The following is a 19,956-nucleotide window of genomic DNA, read 5'->3' on the forward strand; positions in this document are numbered from 1 at the left end:
TACACCCCACATTACAAACTTCAAGTCCCCGGGACTTCTCCTATTGCACCAGGCTATGCGGCAAGGCAGAGCAGCCCCGGCACAAATGTGTGCTGACACCCGTGACACAGGACAGGACGTGACAGACAACGGGGACACAACACGGACAGAAATCTCCTGGCAAGGAAAATGGCTGTGAGGACTGAGAGAATGCAAAAGGAGATGACCGAGGTGAGACCGATGGTGAGCTGATGAGGCTCAGAGAAACCTGGAGGAAGGAGATGCTAACCGAATGATTTATTCCAAAAACTGCAAAGATGGATGCCCGAGAATCCTACGGCCAGAAGCCTCTACCTGCCCTCACGTTCTTTCAAGTCCTAGTCCGCCATAATGGATCCTGGCGGGGCAGAGCTGTCCACACAGCTCAGAACAAGACCTGAAAAGACATCTGACTGGATGCTTCTAAAGAGACAAGAGAGTCTGATGCCTGTCTGAGCTCCTGAGTCCAAAGTTCTATGGCATTGGTGCCATTCTCTAGGAATGCAGAGATCACAGATGCTAACAATGATGCCAGGGTTTCTGACAGGCCCCTCCAAGGCCTAAGGTAAAGGACATGACATATCCAAACAACACATAACACACAAAAGACAAGTGACACGATACACACCGGGACTGCTCTGCCCTGCGCACCTCAGCACTGTGATCCAAAGTCAGGCTTTGCTTTTATGGGGCCTAAGGGGCCGCTTCATGGACACCCCCATCTCCAAAAGGAGACTCAAAAACCCTTCCCAGTGGGTCCCTGCCCTGTGCCTTGCTTTCATCCCCTCTGTGGGTTGTAGCCCTCTACTTATCTCTCGGACATCTGGGGATGCAGGTCCGTGTCAGGTGCAAAAGAAAGCAGCCGCAACATCTGGGAAGTTCCTGCTGGCACTGTTGTTCAACAACTTCCTGTTGTTTCTTAGTCAGCTACATGAAAGAAATGCAAATATCAATGCATGATCTCTGCAGCACACTGACCAAAACCCAACAATTCTGCCACTCACCGTTCTCCTAAGAATGCCCGGCTCCTGGGGCCGCACCCTTCGGCCGCGCTCCGAGGCTGATGCCATTGTCACGGGCTAAGCCTGGGTTAAGAGGAGATGAGGTGATTTGGCATGGCTGAAACCTGAGGGGACCCTCGCTCCTCCTTCCTGCTTCCCCTACTCACCGCAACTCCTTGGCAGCTGCCCAAGGCCACCTGGATGGCACCTTTAAATAGAAAAGATCAGGGCTTCCTCACCAGATCTTGTAACGCATCCACAGGGCTCACACGTGCAGGGAACCCGGTGCATCGGCCGGCTGGTGACGGGGGCTTGGCAGGCTCCGAGTGGATTGCCTAAGGCACAAAAAAGAGAATGGAAGCTTAGAGCAGCACCAGAAACTGAGACTGGAGCAATAACAACTACTTCTCTCCACTGCTCACCTTGACTGCTGGTATCCAGATTTACTTCCTAAAAAGAAAGACAAAGAACAGAGCTGTAACAGAGTCACCACATACACTTCTGCTGCAGAGACAAATGGTGCCTCACCTGCTCAGGGGAAACCACTCACCAGGGATGGGGCCCTCTGGCACACATTTAATCCATCTGAACCTGAAAAAAAAGTCAGGACAAGAGTCAAACTGTTGCAGGATAACTTAAGAGCTCCAGATATCCTGTGTCCATCTACAAATCCCACCTAGAGTCCAACTACACCCCACATTACAAACTCCAAGTCCCCGGGACTTCTCCTATTGTGCCAGGCTATGCGGCAGGACAGAGCAGCTCCGGCACAAATGTGTGTGCGCACACCCGTGACACGGGACAGACAGCCATAGAACTTTGACTCAGGAGCTCAGACAGGCATCAGACTCTCGGTCTCTTTAGAAGCATCTGGTCAGATGTATTTCGGGTCTTGTTCTGATTTGTGTGGACAGCCTGCCCCTGCCAGGATCCTATTATGGCGGACTAGGACTTGAAAAGAACGTGAGGGCAGGTAGAGGGCTTCTGGCTGTAGGATTCTTTCAAGTCCTAGTCCGCCATAATGGATCCTGGCAGGGCAGAGCTGTCCACACAACTCAGAACAAGACCCGAAATACATCTGACCAGATGCTTCTAAAGAGACACGAGAGTCTGATGCCTGTCTGAGCTCCTGAGTCCAAAGTTCTATGGCCTGGGTGCCAGGCCGAGGAATGCAGAGATCACAGATGCTAACAATGATGCCAGGGTTTCTGACAGGCCCCACAAAGGGCTAAGGTAAAGGACATGACATATCCAAACAACACGTAACACACAAAAGACAAGTGACACAATACACACCGGGACTGCTCTGCTCACCTCAGCACTGTGATCCAAAGTCAGGCTTTGCTTTATGGGGCCTAAGGGGCCGCTTCAGGGACATCCCCCCACCTCCTAAGTGGACTCAAAAACCCCTCCCAGTAATTCCCAAACCAGCCCCCTGCTTTCATCCCCTCTGTGGGTCGTGGCCCTCTACTTATCTCTCGCACAGCTGGGGATGCCGGTCTCGGGTGCGAAGAAATGCCGCCTCGTCAGCCGGGAAGGTCCTGCTGGCACCGGGCTGGTGTCTCTTAGACAGCTGTATTAAAGAAAACCAAACATCAGTGCCCGATCTTGGCAGCCCATCGGCCAAAACACCACAAGTCTGCTACTCACCGTTCTCCTAAGAACGCTCAGCTGCTCGGGCCGCATGCTTGGGGCACGCTCGGAGACCGAGGCCGTCGTCACAGGGGGTGCCTGGGGTAAGAGGAGATGAGGTGATTTGGCATGGCTCAAACCTGAGGGGACCCTCGCTCCTCCTCCCTACTTCCCCGACTCACCGCAGCTCCTCGGCAGTTCCTGACCCGGAACTCAGGGCTCGTGAGAGCAGCAAACCCGGTGCATCGGCCGCTGGGGATGGGAGCCTGGCGTGCTCCGAGCGGATGGCCTAAGGCACAAAAACGAGAATGGAGACTGAGACGTGCCCCAGGAATTGAGACCTTAGCAACAAGAAAGGCTCCTGATCACCTTGCTCTCCTGAACTTGACTGCTAGGATCCAGATTTACTTCCTAAAAAGAAAGACAAAAAACAGCGCTGTAACAGGGTCACCCTTGACACTCCCCCTGCAGAGACCAATGGTGACTGACCTGCTTGTGGGAACCCACTCACCCAGGATGGGGGCTCTGCCATGGGTGCAATGCATCTGCAACTGAAAGAGAGTTAGAACATAAGTCAAACACCTGCAGAAAATCTCAAAAGCTGCAAACACCTCAGGTCCATATAGGAATGGCATCTAGATACCAAGTACAGCCCACAGTACAAATTTCAACCCCCCAGGGCTTGTCCTATTACACCAGGCTATGCGGCAGGACAGAGCAGCTCCGGCACAAATGTGTGCAGACACCCGTGACACAGGACAGACAGGACGTGACAGACAACAGGCACACAACACGGACAGAAATCTCCTGGCAAGGAAAATGGCTGTGAGGACTGAGAGAATGCAAAAGGAGATGACCGAGGGGAGACCGATGGTGAGCTGATGAGGCTCAGAGAAACCTGGAGGAAGGAGATGCTAACCGAATGATTTATTCCAAAAACTGCAAAGATGGATGCCCAAGAATCCTACGGCCAGAAGCCTCTACCTGCCCTCACGTTCTTTCAAGTCCTAGTCCGCCATAATGGATCCTGGCGGGGCAGAGCTGTCCACACAGCTCAGAACAAGACCTGAAAAGACATCTGACTGGATGCTTCTAAAGAGACAAGAGAGTCTGATGCCTGTCTGAGCTCCTGAGTCCAAAGTTCTTTGGCATTGGTGCCATTCTCTAGGAATGCAGAGATCACAGATGCTAACAATGATGCCAGGGTTTCTGACAGGCCCCTCCAAGGCCTAAGGTAAAGGACATGACATATCCAAACAACACATAACACACAAAAGACAAGTGACACGATACACACCGGGACTGCTCTGCCCTGCGCACCTCAGCACTGTGATCCAAAGTCAGGCTTTGCTTTTATGGGGCCTAAGGGGCCGCTTCATGGACACCCCCATCTCCAAAAGGAGACTCAAAAACCCTTCCCAGTGGGTCCCTGCCCTGTGCCTTGCTTTCATCCCCTCTGTGGGTTGTAGCCCTCTACTTATCTCTCGGACATCTGGGGATGCAGGTCCGTGTCAGGTGCAAAAGAAAGCAGCCGCAACATCTGGGAAGTTCCTGCTGGCACTGTTGTTCAACAACTTCCTGTTGTTTCTTAGTCAGCTACATGAAAGAAATGCAAATATCAATGCATGATCTCTGCAGCACACTGACCAAAACCCAACAATTCTGCCACTCACCGTTCTCCTAAGAATGCCCGGCTCCTGGGGCCGCACCCTTCGGCCGCGCTCCAAGGCTGATGCCATTGTCACGGGCTAAGCCTGGGTTAAGAGGAGATGAGGTGATTTGGCATGGCTGAAACCTGAGGGGACCCTCGCTCCTCCTTCCTGCTTCCCCTACTCACCGCAACTCCTTGGCAGCTGCCCAAGGCCACCTGGATGGCACCTTTAAATAGAAAAGATCAGGGCTTCCTCACCAGATCTTGTAACGCATCCACAGGGCTCACACGTGCAGGGAACCCGGTGCATCGGCCGGCTGGTGACGGGGGCTTGGCAGGCTCCGAGTGGATTGCCTAAGGCACAAAAAAGAGAATGGAAGCTTAGAGCAGCACCAGAAACTGAGACTGGAGCAATAACAACTACTTCTCTCCACTGCTCACCTTGACTGCTGGTATCCAGATTTACTTCCTAAAAAGAAAGACAAAGAACAGAGCTGTAACAGAGTCACCACATACACTTCTGCTGCAGAGACAAATGGTGCCTCACCTGCTCAGGGGAAACCACTCACCAGGGATGGGGCCCTCTGGCACACATTTAATCCATCTGAACCTGAAAAAAAAGTCAGGACAAGAGTCAAACTGTTGCAGGATAACTTAAGAGCTCCAGATATCCTGTGTCCATCTACAAATCCCACCTAGAGTCCAACTACACCCCACATTACAAACTCCAAGTCCCCGGGACTTCTCCTATTGCGCCAGGCTATGCGGCAGGACAGAGCAGCTCCGGCACAAATGTGTGTGCGCACACCCGTGACACGGGACAGACAGGACGTAACAGACAACAGGGACACAACACGGACAGAAATCTCCTGGCAAGGAAAATGGCTGCGAGGACTGAGAGAATGAAAAAGGAGATGACCAAGAGGAGACCGATGGTGAGCTGATGAGGCTCAGAGAAACCTGGAGGAACAAGATGCTAACCGAATGATTTATTCCAAGAACTGCAAAGATGGATGCCTGAGAATCCTACAGCCAGAAGCCTCTACCTGCCCTCACGTTCTTTCAAGTCCTAGTCCGCCATAATGGATCCTGGCAGGGCAGAGCTGTCCACACAGCTCAGAACAAGACCTGAAAAGACATCTGACCGGATGCTTCTAAAGAGACAAGAGAGTCTGATGCCTGTCTGAGCTCCTGAGTCCAAAGTTCTTTGGCATTGGTGCCATTCTCTAGGAATGCAGAGATCACAGAAGCTAACAACAATGCCAGGGTTTCTGACAGGCCCCTCCAAGGCCTAAGGTAAAAGACATGACGTATCCAAACAACACATAACACACAAAAGACAAGTGACACGATACACACCGGGACTGCTCTGCCCTGCTCACCTCAGCACTGTGATCCAAAGTCAGGCTTTGCTTTTATGGGGCCTAAGGGGCCGCTTCAGGGACATCCCCCCACCTCCTAAGTGGACTCAAAAACCCCTCCCAGTAATTCCCAAACCAGCCCCCTGCTTTCATCCCCTCTGTGGGTCGTGGCCCTCTACTTATCTCTCGCACAGCTGGGGATGCCGGTCTCGGGTGCGAAGAAAGGCCGCCTCGTCAGCCGGGAAGGTCCTGCTGGCACCGGGCTGGTGTCTCTTAGACAGCTGTATTAAAGAAAACCAAACATCAGTGCCTGATCTTGGCAGCCCCTCGGCCAAAACCCCACAAGTCTGCTACTCACCGTTCTCCTAAGGACGCTCAGCTGCTCGGACCGCACGCTTCGGGCACGCTCGGAGACCGAGGCCGTCGTCACAGGGGGTGCCTGGGGTAAGAGGAGATGAGGTGATTTGGCATGGCTCAAACCTGAGGGGACCCTCGCTCCTCCTCCCTACTTCCCTGACTCACCGCAGCTCCTCGGCGGTTCCTGACCCGGAACTCAGGGCTCGTGAGAGCAGCAAACCCGGTCCATCGGCCGCTGGGGATGGGAGCCTGGCGTGCTCCGAGCGGATGGCCTAAGGCACAAAAATGAGAATGGAGACTTAGACTTGCCCCAGGAATTGAGACCTTAGCAACAAGAAAGGCTACTGATCACCTTGCTCTCCTGAACTTGACTGCTAGGATCCAGATTTACTTCCTAAAAAGAAAGACAAAAAACAGCGCTGTAACAGGGTCACCCTTGACACTCCCCCTGCAGAGACCAATGGTGACTGACCTGCTTGTGGGAACCCACTCACCCAGGATGGGGGGCTCTGCCACGGGTACAATGCATCTGCAACTGAAAGAGAGTTAGAACATAAGTCAAACACCTGCAGAAAATCTCAAAAGCTGCAAACACCTCAGGTCAATATAGGAATAGCATCTGGAGACCAAGTACAGCCCATACTACAAATTTAAACCCCCCAGGGCTTGTCCTATTGCACCAGGCTATGCGGCAGGGCAGAGCAGCTCCGGCACAAATGTGTGCAGACACCCGTGACACAGGACAGACAGGACGTGACAGACAACAGGCACACAACACGGACAGAAATCTCCTGGCAAGGAAAATGGCTGCGAGGACTGAGAGAATGCAACAGGAGATGACCGAGGTGAGACCGATGGTGAGCTGATGAGGCTCAGAGAAACCTGGAGGAAGGAGATGCTAACCGAATGATTTATTCCAAAAACTGCAAAGATGGATGCCCGAGAATCCTACGGCCAGAAGCCTCTACCTGCCCTCACGTTCTTTCAAGTCCTAGTCCACCATAATGGATCCTGGCGGGGCAGAGCTGTCCACACAGCTCAGAACAAGACCTGAAAAGACATCTGACTGGATGCTTCTAAAGAGACAAGAGAGTCTGATGCCTGTCTGAGCTCCTGAGTCCAAAGTTCTATGGCATTGGTGCCATTCTCTAGGAATGCAGAGATCATAGATGCTAACAATGATGCCAGGGTTTCTGACAGGCCCCTCCAAGGCCTAAGGTAAAGGACATGACATATCCAAACAACACATAATACACAAAAGAAAAGTGACACGATACACACCGGGACTGCTCTGCCCTGCGCACCTCAGCACTGTGATCCAAAGTCAGGCTTTGCTTTTATGGGGCCTAAGGGGCCGCTTCATGGACACCCCCATCTCCAAAGGAGACTCAAAAATCCCTCCCGGTGGGTCCCTACCCTGCGCCCCACTTTCATCCCCTCTGTGGGTTGTAGCCCTCTACTTATCTCTCGGACATCTGGGGATGCAGGTCCGTGTCAGGTGAAAAGAAGGCAGCCGCAACATCTGGGAAGTTCCTGCTGGCACTGTTGTTCAACAACTTCCTGTTGTTTCTTAGTCAGCTACGTGAAAGAAATGCAAATATCAATGCATGATCTCTGCAGCACACTGACCAAAACCCAACAATTCTGCCACTCACCATTCTCCTAAGAATGCCTGGCTCCTGGGGCCGCACCCTTCGGCCACGCTCCGAGGCTGATGAAAACACAGGAACGGATGCTTAGAGTTGCACTGGAAAGTGAGACTGGAGCAATAACAACTGCTTCTGGACGCTACTCAATGCTCACCTTGCCCACCTCACCTTGACTGCTGATATCCAGCTTTACCTCCGGAAAAGAAAAAGAACAGTGCTGTAACAGAGTCACACTTTACACTCCCCCTGCAGAGACAAACGGTGACTGACCTGCTCGGGGGAACCTCCTCACCTAGGATGGGTGGATGGATTTTGCCCTGGGTTTTATCCTTCTGCGTCTGAAAGAAAGCGAGGACAAAAGTCAAAGGGCTGCGGGATAACTTCACAGCTCCAAACATCTTCTATCTAGGAATATCATCTAGAGTCTGGCAACGCCCCACAAACTGCAAGTCCCTGGGACTTGTCCTGTTGCAGCAGGCTATGCGGCAGGGCAGGGCAGAGCAGCTCCGGCACAAATATGTGCGGACACCCGTGACACGGAACGTGACAAACAGGGGGACAACAAACACAACACAGCATGCTTGTGGTGAGGGTCTCGAGGGGAAAAGGCAAAAGGGACCCCAAAGACACACTAGGTAACACGGTACACCGGACAACACGACGTGGACCGGAACTGCTCTGCGCTTCCCGCCTGAAAGCTGCCATCAAAATTAGAGCCTCTCCCTTTAGCTGTCCTAAGAGGCCCCTTGGAGAAGATTACTTTTCCCTCTGCTAATTTTTAAATCTGCCCCAGGAACTCCCAACCCGCTGCTCTCCCATTGTTCCAACTCCAGGCCATGGCCCCGACTTATCTTTTGGATGATCGGTGATGAGGATCCACGTTGCGCCTGAAATGAGTCTGCCTCGGAGGGCCCCGTGATCGCCTGTTAGCCTCTCGGTCAGCTACAATAAAGAAAAACAAAACCAATGTATGAGTACAGAGTTATGTGGGCCAAATCCCAGTGAGTCAGCTACTTGCCCTCTCCTGAGTGTGCCTGGCTCCTTCAGGCTCCAGCTTCATCCTGATTCCAAGGCTGTGGCCGTTATTATGAGTGGCACCTGGGTTAGAGAAAGGCAAAGTTAAATGGCATTCCTGTGAGTGCAGTGGATGACCTTGTGTGCTGTAAGATGTGTGAATGCCTCTGCTCAGCTTCTAAAAGGCCTGGGGCGGGGGGGCGCTCAAATAAACACCCTTTCTCACCCTGCTGCCTTCAAAACCACCCCCCCAACAATAACTCCTAACCGGATACCTGCTCAGCCTCCCTCTCCTAGTCACAATCCTCAACTCACCTGAAGCCTCAATCTCAAACATCATCTTGGACACTGGGCAGATCCCTCTTGTGACATGATGAACCTGCTGAAAAAAGTGTTGTAGTTGACACAACCTGGAGCCTCTGAAGGCTGCACTCCTCCTAAAAAAAAATACAAAGCAAAATAAGAACAAAACCAGAAATTACAAATGCACTTTACCACCCCTAAACACAAAACCCAAAATTGTGAACTTAAATACTCCCTGTATTCTATGCTGTTTTCTTCACAGTATCATCAAAGCTTCTGTTGCTTTAGATGCCCAGAAACACCTGCTGAAAACAAGCTGAGATAAGCTGAAAGAGCTTCTTCATTGAAATGAGAGGAGAGCTCTTATCCCAGCACATCCCAGAGGGGGAATGAAGGCCCTGAGCAAAGGCTGGGGTTAATATACCCCTGATGGTGCCCGCCTCTCGTTCCCATGGCACCCAGGAAAAGGGAGGGGGCGAATCCCACGGGGTATAAAAACACTCAGAGCGACTGCAGGTGTTTGGCTTTTCTAATTTGATTTCAAGGGGAGTACAGGGCTTGTTATAGAAGAAAGCTCTCCAGAAAAATATCAGTGCTTTTTTTTTTGCAACATCTATTTGGAGCAAAAGGGTAGAAAACTGGTAAGAAATAAAAGTTTCTGTTTAGACAGCATAACTAGATAAATTGGGTAATTTGCTGTTAACTTTCCTAATCATTCCTTAGTGGCTACTAAGTAGTATTTCACGTGTGACTAAGCTGGGTGGAGAAAATTGTCTAAGTCTCCTTGGGACCTCTAATTAGGCCTAACTACTTTATAAGTAAAAATAAGAAAAATAAAAGCTTCCCAGGCAGTGTAAGGGTTAAGTGCGTGCCCGGCTTACCCTGCTCTGAGATACTTGGTCCTATGGCACAGAAAGAAGGGCCCTGAAATGTGTTTTTAAACTCGTAAAATGCTGAAAAAGGCAGAGCTTCCTTCCAGTGAACCCCTTAAACAGAGGAAATGGGGCAGTTACCTCTACTGAAACTAATATAATAGCAAATAAATAGCTTCTGCCCTTTAATTTATTCTCCTTAAGTACTGGGAAAAGAGGGGTTTTCCTCTCCAGTGGAATCCAGAGGTTTTCCCCTCTCTTTAAATCTCTCCAGGGATGAAAAAAGAGGGATTTTTCCCTCAGTTCAAACTCTTAAGATGGAGGGTACAGCTGGGCTTCTCCCTCAATTTAGGCCTCAGAACAACAAAACGGGGCTGGCTACCTTTAATTCAAACCCATAAGAAACACTGTCAAGGTTTTCCCCTTCTACTTAGACTGGGGAATAATCGAAAATGAGGACTCCCTGTCAATTAACACCCCGAACAGCATAGAAAAGGCAGGGATTCTTTCAACTGAGACCACTAAAATTGCAGGGGAAGCAGAGTCCCTCCCAGTTGGAACACAAAAAATAAAGGAAAAGGAAGCTTTTTCCCTTTTTTCTAAACCCTTTTTCTCCTAATAACCCCTCTCCTTTCTGGGAGTGCTGTGGAGGGTCTGGGGGCTCTGGGGAGAGACTGGCACAGTAAAAGGGGAAAGTTGAAAGCCCTCTCCTGAAACCCCACGTGCTGCCTGGCCCGCTCAGATGCTGCCCCTTGGCAAAAGGGCTCTTCCCTTGGCATTTTCTCAAAGTGTTGCGCTGTGCCTGGGTGGGTCCGGCTGCTCCCTAGTCCGTGCTGGATGCTCCGACCGTAGTTCCTGGAGGGACCCTTGGGATGCCCCTGTTAGCCCCTCTGGACTAGCGGCTCCCTGTGCGGGTGTGCCCGGGTAACCCTCTGAAAGCAGCTGGGCACACGGGGGGCTGCTAGACCTTGGAGTGGGCTTGAGGTGAAGAAAGGTCCTGTGAGGAGTTCCTTCCCCTGCACAGACCTTCGTCTGCCCCTTAAACCAGGGACTGCCAGACTTTCCTTTCTAAGGAAATTAACGGTCTTTCCTCTCTGTGTGCCCGTGGCCGAAACTGCGATTCGGCCTCCAAAACCGCAGAGAACGATTTCTCACGGACCGCGGCTGCCGACGCCGAGAACTCTTGCCGCCCTTGGAGTGCCGCGTGCCTCCTGCGAACGGATGTCGACGCACAGCGGGGGTGAGTTTGGCTTTACGGGGAAGAGGGCCAGCGCAGGATTTCTCCGGGAGCAAAGCTGCCCCCGCCGAGAGCTCGGGCTGCCCTGGCAGTGCCGAGCACCTCCTGCGAACTGGTGTCGGGAAACGCGGGGGGTGAGTTTTTCTGTGCAGAAGTTCTCCCAGACCAAAGCTGACAGCATCTAACCCTAACCACAACAGCTTAGCTGGGTCTAAAACTTACAACCTTCGGACTGGCAGCGTGGGACCCGACCCGCTGTGCCACCGCTGGCCCCTTGCTCAAGCTGTTAGAATACACTGGAAATACAATACTTTTAAAAAACCCTAAAAATCCCCAAAGAACCTTTAGAAATCCCTAAATATACCCTAAATAGTCCCAAAAGAGCTCTAAAAATACCCCAACAATCCTTAAAATGCCCTGATAAGACCCTAAAAAAGCCTAAAAATTCCCTCAAAAACCCTAAAAATACCCTAGCCCTAAAAAGTCCTCCACATACCCTCAATAGTCCTAAAAAAGCCCCAAGAACACCCAAATCCCCCCCCCAAACAATTCTTAAAAGTACTAAGAAAGCCCTTAAAATACCCTAACAAATCTTTTAAAAGCCCTGAAAAAGCCCTAAAAGTATCCTAAACGTTCCCAGAAAATTCCTGGAAAACTCCTCCAAAAAAGCCCTAAAATATCCTTTTTTAAAGCCATGAGAAAAACCCTAAAAAACCCCTAAAAAACTGCTCAGCACCCAACTCCTATCTGTCACTCTCTAGACCACAAACATCATTGCTACCTTTTTATTAGGGTTGCTGTCTGCAGCTGCTGGGAGACTTCTGGGGCTGTCCCAGCATTGGGGTTATTGCCTTGTGCTGCTGTTGGGGAAAACCGGGGTCCTAGGGGTGCTCTTTAGGGTTACCTTGGGGTTGGGTTGAGGGCTGCTGCACCTGTACCCTAACCCTACCTGGTACCCTGTGTCCTTTGTACCCCTAACCCTCGGTGTGAGCTCTCCGTCTGTCAAGCCTCCCCCTCCTTGCCCCTCAGCCCGCAATGTCTGCGTGCCACCCCGAGACCTCTGACATTGTCCCTTGGCCCCCTGGCCTCCACTGTGCATTCTCCACCTGGTTAGGGGTGGTTTTTAGGGTAAGGTTAGGGGTGGTGTGAGGGCTGCTTCACCTGTCACCCTCAAGCAGCCCCCACTTTGCCCCTCAAGGCATTTGCTCCCCCTCACCCTTTTCTTGTCACCCTCAACTTCCCTGCTCCCAGCCTCTCAGCATCTCTGTGCCACCCTGGAGCCCCCCAGTTGCTCCTAAAGCCCCCTTCTGCCTCTCAGCTCCCCCCATCCTCTGTGTCACCCTCCAGCCCCCTCCCCTCAGCCCACAGCCCCTTGTGACACCCTGCAGCCCACAGACGTTGTCCCTGCCTGTCTCGCCTGGGTGTTGTCCTGATGCGAGAGCTGCGCCGCCCTCCGAGGGTTCGGGCTCCTGCGTGCTGCTGGAGGGGACTCACGGGTGGGCGGTGGGTGAAGTAACGGATGGAGCGGGAAGTGTGGTGAGACGGGTTAAGGGCGGAGTGAGGGATGGAGCAAGGGCGGGCTGGAAAATAGAGTAGGGTTAGGGGCGGAGAAGGGGATGCAGCAGCAGGGGGCTGAGGTGAGGAGGTGAGTGTTAGGAGGAAGCGTAACTCCATAACTCCAAGACCGAGTCTACAGCAACGAGAACTCTGAGTGACCTGGGAGTGCCGAACGTCTTCGGCAAACTGATGTAAGGAAACTGGGGTGATGAGTTTTGTTTCCCGTGGAAAAGGGATGGCATTTGTGTCCCTGGGTCTGCACCCTGCTCAGGACCTTTGATCTCGAGTGGGCTGCCACCTCCTAAAATTCCAAACATCGCAGGTGAGACAGGGGGTTGGAAATGTTACTTGGGGTAGAAACCAATTTTGGATTTAGCTGAAGTCTGCTGGTGAAACTTGTGTAGTCTGTTAATCGGTGTGCTTGCAAAAAGGCCTGCAGAGAGAACAAAGAAAGTTCGAGGCTACTGTTGGAAAAAGTGAATCTGGGTTACGACCGAGTGCACGGCCTCGTCCCTGTGTGAGTAAAAGTTTGAGGTTTTGCTGGCAGTGTCACTGAGTGCTGAGGGGTCCCCTGGTCGATAGGGCAACTCGGGAGGGTTTGCTTCAGGCTTTGCTTGTGAAAGGTGTGAGAAAAGCAAGCAGCTCTGAAGCAGATGAGCCCCCTCTTTCCTGTTGAAGTGTTGCATAAATCAAAGATAAACCTTCAAGGTCCCTTCCCACCCAAACCATTCCGTGATTCTTTGCCGTGGAGGCGAGGGTGCACCTGTCACCACATTTCTCTTCACAGAGAAAAGCAAGGCACAAGTCTCCCCAAGAATATTTCTGGGATTCACATTCTCTGAACCTCAGAGGAAGTAAAATCAATACGTATCTCATTTACTGTGCCTGTGTTTGTGCCGAAGTAGAATGCAGCGTGGAGATTGTTCACCCAAAGTGATGGTGTTTTGTTTCCTTGGCCTGCCAGGGCCAAATGTGTGTGTGTGTCGGGACTGTTGGGTGACAGTCACGAGTTGTGTGCGGGGTTGAGTACTTGGCAGATTGGGTTTAGATGTAATGTAATATAGTATAATAAAGCAATTAATTAGCCTTCTGATAAGGCAGAATGCAGATGGGAAATACTTGCACATGTGATATGAAAGGACACGTGAACCAACTTTCTGTGAAACAAAGACACGAGACTTGGCCCATCCCTAACTTAGGACACAGCTAAAAAATAATAGATAAAATAATTTTTAACCTATTTTTGAAGAACTCTCTAAAACTAATGGCAGATGATATAGCTATTTTATCTGGCAAGCTTCCGTGCAAAATTTCCTGCTGATGCTGCCTCAGACGGATGGAGATTTGGGAGGAGGGGGAAGAACAAAGTGCCACGGGGCTTTATTGGATGAGCCTTGAAAGGTTTCTGCAAGCTTCTATTGCAAGGTTGATGAACCTTATGTTTGTTAACTTCAGTTTTGCTCAGTGTTTTAACCCTGCTTTATCTCCTGTGGTCCAGATGACACATGCACACATCTTTAGAAAATTCAGTGGAATGCTCTTCAAACATCATGTGACTTTGCACCAGGGAGGGCAGAAACTTGATGGTTTTACCTCAATCTATAGTTTTTCAATATTGCTATAGAAAGTGCTTTTCTGTGAAATGTCTGCTTTGGTTAGATCATGCAAATTGAGTGCTGGCTGGTACTTCCATAAGATGAAGAGTAAGAATAACTCAGGAATGTTTCATCATTTGTCTCTGCACTGGTCAGAAATGGTAATTTGAGCTCAAATCTCTAGAAATTTAGCAAATGAAGTTGGACACTCAGAGGATAAAAACAGAAAAAAATGCATTGGAAGGATTTTTCCTGCTAGTGAGTGAGTTTCTACCTGTAGGAGCATCGGGGGGGGTAGCACGGTCGGGACGGACGGAGATGAGAAGTCATATTGCTATAAGCTGGGTGATATGGGGTGACCTTTAAATGAGGGCCGTCTTCTCCTAAGAAATGAAAGAAGTAACAGGTATCCCTAGTTAATGAGCCTAGGATTTCTCTTGAAGGTCAGATTTATCAGTTTTAGAATTATCAATGTAAGTTTGGTGTTTCTGGCTGGGAGTTGGAGATCCGTGATGATCATCATATGGCCAATATTTATCAGGAGTAACATTATGAAAACCCTTTGGGAAAGGTACTCCAACTAGACAGGTTGAAAAAGGTTTGTCAGGGCTTGTGTCAGATAGACGGATGGTATCGGAGCCTGCAGACCTGGCTAAAGCAACCCAGACGTTCGTCTTGGGGTGATTGACAGGTAAAGCTTCTGTTTGTGCTGCCTGTGCGACTGCTTGCGCTGTTTGAGCTGTAAGAGCCCTTTCAATTTTTTCTCCTAGAGTTTTTCCAAGTTCATTTGCCTGGATAATTGCCACTTGCTGTGGACTCCCAATTTTGTTACAGGCATGCATCATTGCATGCACTGCGGGGTTTTCTTTTCCTAGGGCTTTAATAACTCTTTTACATTCTGCATTGCCATTATTTTCAATAATGTCCCGTATCATTATTGGGCGAGCTATATCATTGCCACATTGCCTTTCTGCTCCTGGCATTACCAGGTCCACAAATTCGGTAAATGGTTCAGACGAGTCTTGCCTAATCAGATTATAGGCTTTTTCAAAACTTCTTGCAGGCTGAATTTGCAAAAAGGCTCTGCGAGCCATCTTTTTAATGTCATCTAACGCTGTTTTGGGTAAATTCACTCGATTATCATTCTGAGCATCAGGAGGGTCACCAGTCAGCTTAGACATGACAAGGGTACGAAGGTCTGCATCGGTACTCTGTCTATAAGTGGCTTGTACCCCTGTGAGCAGTCTTCCATTTGAGTTCCCATAGCGTATATTGTGAGTCTGTGAGAATTATACTAGCAAGATTTTTACAGTCATTTGGTGTGAGTGTATGTCCTTCCAGGACTGTCCTTTTCAGCAGTTGCTTAAAATATGGGGAGCAGATACCACCATCCCTTATTGCTTTTCGCACTTCTTTTATCTCAGGAGGTGGGATAGCCACCCGTGTTCTAGGACTGGCGGCTTGCTGGCTGAATGGCACGGGCATAGCTAGAGGATTTAGACTTTCTTCTTTGCAAATCTGGCCTCAGACTTCATCCTAGTCTGTTAGTTGAAAATTATCAAAAGATTTTTGTGAGTTTTCTAATTTGGGATTAATGCTGATGAATTTTCAGCGTTTAGTGTCTCTTTTTGGGTCAGAATCTGTCCCAAACACTGGGGGGACTCTGGAGCTGTTTGGGAACAGTTCTTTTTCGAAATTCTTTTGTGTTGGATCAAAGGGTTGGCATATGCAGGGTAAAGACCCTGGAAATAATTTGGCAGATCAGGAAGCTAAAGATGCAGCAGAAAATGGAGCTGAAAGAGTTAATATTACTCCAAATGAGGAAAAATTGGAAATTCCAAAGTTTAGGGAAGCAAAAAAAAAAAAGGTGAATTAAAACAAGATAGGTGGCGAAAAAGATAAATGGGGGAAATAGAAACATCTTGATGGAAGACAGATAATAAAATGCTTACTAGGGAATAGCAGAGGACATGTATCAAGACGCCCAGTGGGATACTCAGGCTTTGTGTGATCATTTTTTTTAAGGAACTATGGATGCATTGCGATTTTTGGAGTAGAAAAACAAGTAACTGAAAGATGTATAATTTGCCAAAGGATAAATAAAAGGGTGGTGATAAAAACAATATGAGAAGGTCGTGAGTTAACTCGTCGACCATTTCCAAGTATCCAAGCAGAAGTTTGCTTTGGTAAGCTCTGGATTTATTTGTAAAAACCGTTTAATCCAGGAAAAAAAAAAAAAAAAGGATATACCACATGCTGGGCAGAAGGGAGATTGTAAGAAAATAACATTTTTAAAGGCAATAAAAAAAAAACGGTGAAAGTATAAGGCTAGGAACGAAATATTACCTCATCCATTCCTATTTGTTCCTCCACTTGTTCGCGGCTGCGCCAGCCCCGGTGCCGGCTCCGGCACAGCCCGTCTGGCCCGGTCCGTCTGTCCCGGTCCGTCTGTCCCGGTCCCGGCCGCCTAGCCCGCGGCCGCTCCGCTGGCCGTGCCGGCAGAAGGGGTGGGGGCGTCCGTCCTGCTGTGTGCACCGTGGTTACCGCGCTGACCGCACCGAGGGGGGGTCCCGTCTGTCCCATCCCCGGCTACCCTGACTCTGCTCAGCTCCCTCCGCTGCAGCCGGGGTCAGTAGCCGGCTTTGTCTCTGCCGGATCAGCCGCCGTGAGCCACGCGGGGCCGATCCACGCTCCAGCTCGGTCTGCACCGGAACAGCCCCTGGCGCAATCCCGGCTGCAGACCCCGCCTTTGGAGCACCCAGACCCTGAGCTGTGCCGAGCCCCTCGGGTGATTCCCCCTGCAGACGCCGCCTTTGGAGCACCCAGACCCTGAGCTGTGCCGAGCACCTCGGGTGATTCCCCCTGCGGACCCCGCCTTTGGAGCACTCAGACCCTGAGCTGTGCTGATCCCCTCAGGCGATCCTGGCTGCAGACCCCGCCGTTGGAGGACCCAGACCCTGAGCTGTGCCGAGCCCCTCAGGTGATTACCCGTGAAGACCCTGCCTTTGGAGGCCCGAGACCCTGAGCTGTTCCGATCCCCTTGGGTGATTCCCCCTGCAGACCCCGCCTTTGGAGGATTCAGACCCTGAGCTGTGCTGATCCCCTTGGGTGATTCCCCCTGCAGACCCCGCCTTTGGAGCACCCAGGCCCTGAGGGGTGCCGATCCGCTCGGGCGATCCCGGCTGCAGACCCCGCCTTTGGAGCACCCAGACCCTGAGCTGTGCCGAGCCCCTCGGGCGATCCCGGCTGCAGACCCCGCCTTTGGAGCACCCAGACCCGGAGCTGTTCCGAGCCCCTCGGGTGATTCCCCCTGCAGATCCCGCATTTGGAGCACCCAGACCCAGAGCTGTGCTGATCCCCTTGGGCGATCCCGGGTGCAGACCCCGCCTTTGGAGGACCGAGACCCGGAGCTGTGCTGATCACCTTGGGTGATTCCCCCTGCATAACCCGCCTTTGGAGCACCCAGACCCTGAGCTGTGCCGAGGCCCTCGGGTGATTCCCCCTGCAGACCCTGCGTTTGGAGGATCCAGACCCTGAGCTGTGCCGAGCCCCTTGCGGGATCCCGGCTGCAGACCCCGCCTTTGGAGCACCCAGAACCTGAGCTGTGCCGAGCCCCTCGGGCGATCCCGGCTGCAGACCCCGCCTTTGGAGGACCGAGACCCTGAGCTGTGCCGAGCCCCTCGGGCGATTCCCCCTGCAGACCCCGCCTTTGGAGGACCGAGACCCTGAGCTGTGCCGAGCCCCTCGGGCGATTCCCCCTGCAGACCCCGCCTTAGGAGCACCCAGAACCTGAGCTGTGCTGATCCCCTCGGGCAATCCCGGCTGCAGACCCCGCCTTTGGAGCATCCAGACCCTGAGCTGTGCCGATCCCCTCAGGTGATTCCCCCTGCAGACCCCGCCTTTGGAGCACTCAGACCCTGAGCTGTGCCGAGCCCCTCGGATGATTACCCGTGAAGACCCTGCCTTTGGAGGACCGAGACCCTGAGCTGTTCCGAGCCCCACGGGCGATCCTGGCTGCAGACCCCACCTTTGGAGGACCCAAACCCCGAGCTGTGCCAATCCCCTTGGGTGATTCCCCCTGCAGACCCCGCCTTTGGAGGATCCAGACCCTGAGGTGTGCCCAGCCCCTCAGGTGATTCCCCCTGCAGACCCCGCCTTTGGAGCATCCAGACCCTGAGTAGTGCCAATCACCTCGGGCGATCCCAGCTGCAGACCCCGCCTTTGGAGGTCCGAGACCCTGAGCTGTGCCGAGCCCCTCGGGCGATCCCGGCTGCAGACCCTGCCTTTGGAACACCCAGACCCTGAGCTGTGCCGAACCGCTCAGGTGATTCCCCCTGCAGACCCTGCATTTGGAGGATCCAGACCCTGAGCTGTGCCGAGCCCCTCGGGTGATTCTCCCTGCAGACCCCACCTTTGGAGCACCCAGAACCTGAGCTGTGCCGAGCCCCTCGGGCGATCCCGGCTGCAGACCCCGCCTTTGGAGCATCCAGACCCTGAGCTGTGCCGAGCCCCTCGGGTGATTCCCCCTGCAGACCCTGCCTTTGGAGGATCCAGACCCTGAGCATTTCCGAGCCCCTCGGGTGATTCCCCCTGCAGACCCTGCCTTAGGAGGACCCAGGCCCTGAGCTGTGCCAATCCCCTCGGGCAAACCTGGCTTTAGACCCCGCCTTTGGAGCACCGAGACCCTGAGCTGTGCCGAGCCCTTCGGGAGATCCCGGCTGCAGACCCCGCCTTTGGAGCACCCAGACCCTGAGCTGTGCCGATCCCCTTGGGTGATTCCCCCTGCAGACCCCGCCTTTGGAGGATCCAGACCCTGAGCTGTGCTGATCCCCTCGGGTGATTCCCCCTGCAGACCCCGCCTTTGGAGCACCCAGGCCCTGAGCTGTGCCGATCCCCTCGGGCAAACCTGGCTTTAGACCCCGCCTTTGGAGCACCCAGACCCTGAGCTGTGCTGATCCCCTCGGGCGATCCCAGCTGCAGACCACGCCTTAGGAGGACCGAGTCCCTGAGCTGTGCCGAGCCCCTCGGGCGATCCCGGCTGCAGACCCCGCCTTTGGAGGACCCAAATCCCGAGCTGTGCCAATCCCCTCGGGTGATTCCCCCTGCAGACCCCGCCTTTGGAGGATCCAGACCCTGAGTTGTGCCGATCACCTCGGGCGATCCCAGCTGCAGACCCCGCCTTTGGAGGACCGCGACCCTGAGCTGTGCCGAGCCCCTCGGGCGATCCCGGCTGCAGACCCCGCCTTTGGAGGATCCAGACCCTGAGCTGTGCTGATCACCTCGGGTGATTCCCCCTGCATACCCCGCCTTTGGAGCACTCAGACCCGGAGCTGTGCCGAGCCCCTCGGGGATTCCCCCTGCAGACCCCGCGTTTGGAGGATCCAGACCCTGAGCTGTGCCGAGCCCCTTGGGCGATCCCGGCTGCAGACCCCGCCTTTGGAGGATCCAGACCCTGAGCTGTGCCGAGCCCCTCGGGCGATCCCGGCTGCAGACCCCGCCTTTGGAACACCCAGACCCTGAGCTGTGCCGATCCCCTCAGGTGATTCCCCCTGCAGACCCCGCGTTTGGAGCACCCAGACCCTGAGCTGTGCCGAGCCCCTCGGGTGATTCTCCCTGCAGACCCCACCTTTGGAGCACCCAGACCCTGAGCTGTGCCGAGCCCCTCGGGCAATCCCGGCTGCAGACCCCGCCTTTGGAGCATCCAGACCC

General features: G+C 52.7%; 1 long non-coding RNA gene across 1 annotated transcript; it reads right to left on the reverse strand.

Moving 5' to 3' along the window:
- Positions 1–2,904: 2,904 nt before the first annotated feature.
- LOC136570711 (uncharacterized) lies at positions 2,905–3,213 on the reverse strand. Its single transcript, XR_010785565.1, has 3 exons — positions 3,141–3,213; positions 3,021–3,062; positions 2,905–2,940 (listed from the first exon to the last, which is right to left on the reverse strand). It is a non-coding gene; the product is annotated as an uncharacterized lncRNA (long non-coding RNA).
- Positions 3,214–19,956: the final 16,743 nt, after the last annotated feature.

The sequence above is a fragment of the Molothrus aeneus genome, unplaced genomic scaffold, assembly GCF_037042795.1.
Source record: "Molothrus aeneus isolate 106 unplaced genomic scaffold, BPBGC_Maene_1.0 scaffold_353, whole genome shotgun sequence".
NCBI lineage: Eukaryota > Metazoa > Chordata > Aves > Passeriformes > Icteridae > Molothrus > Molothrus aeneus.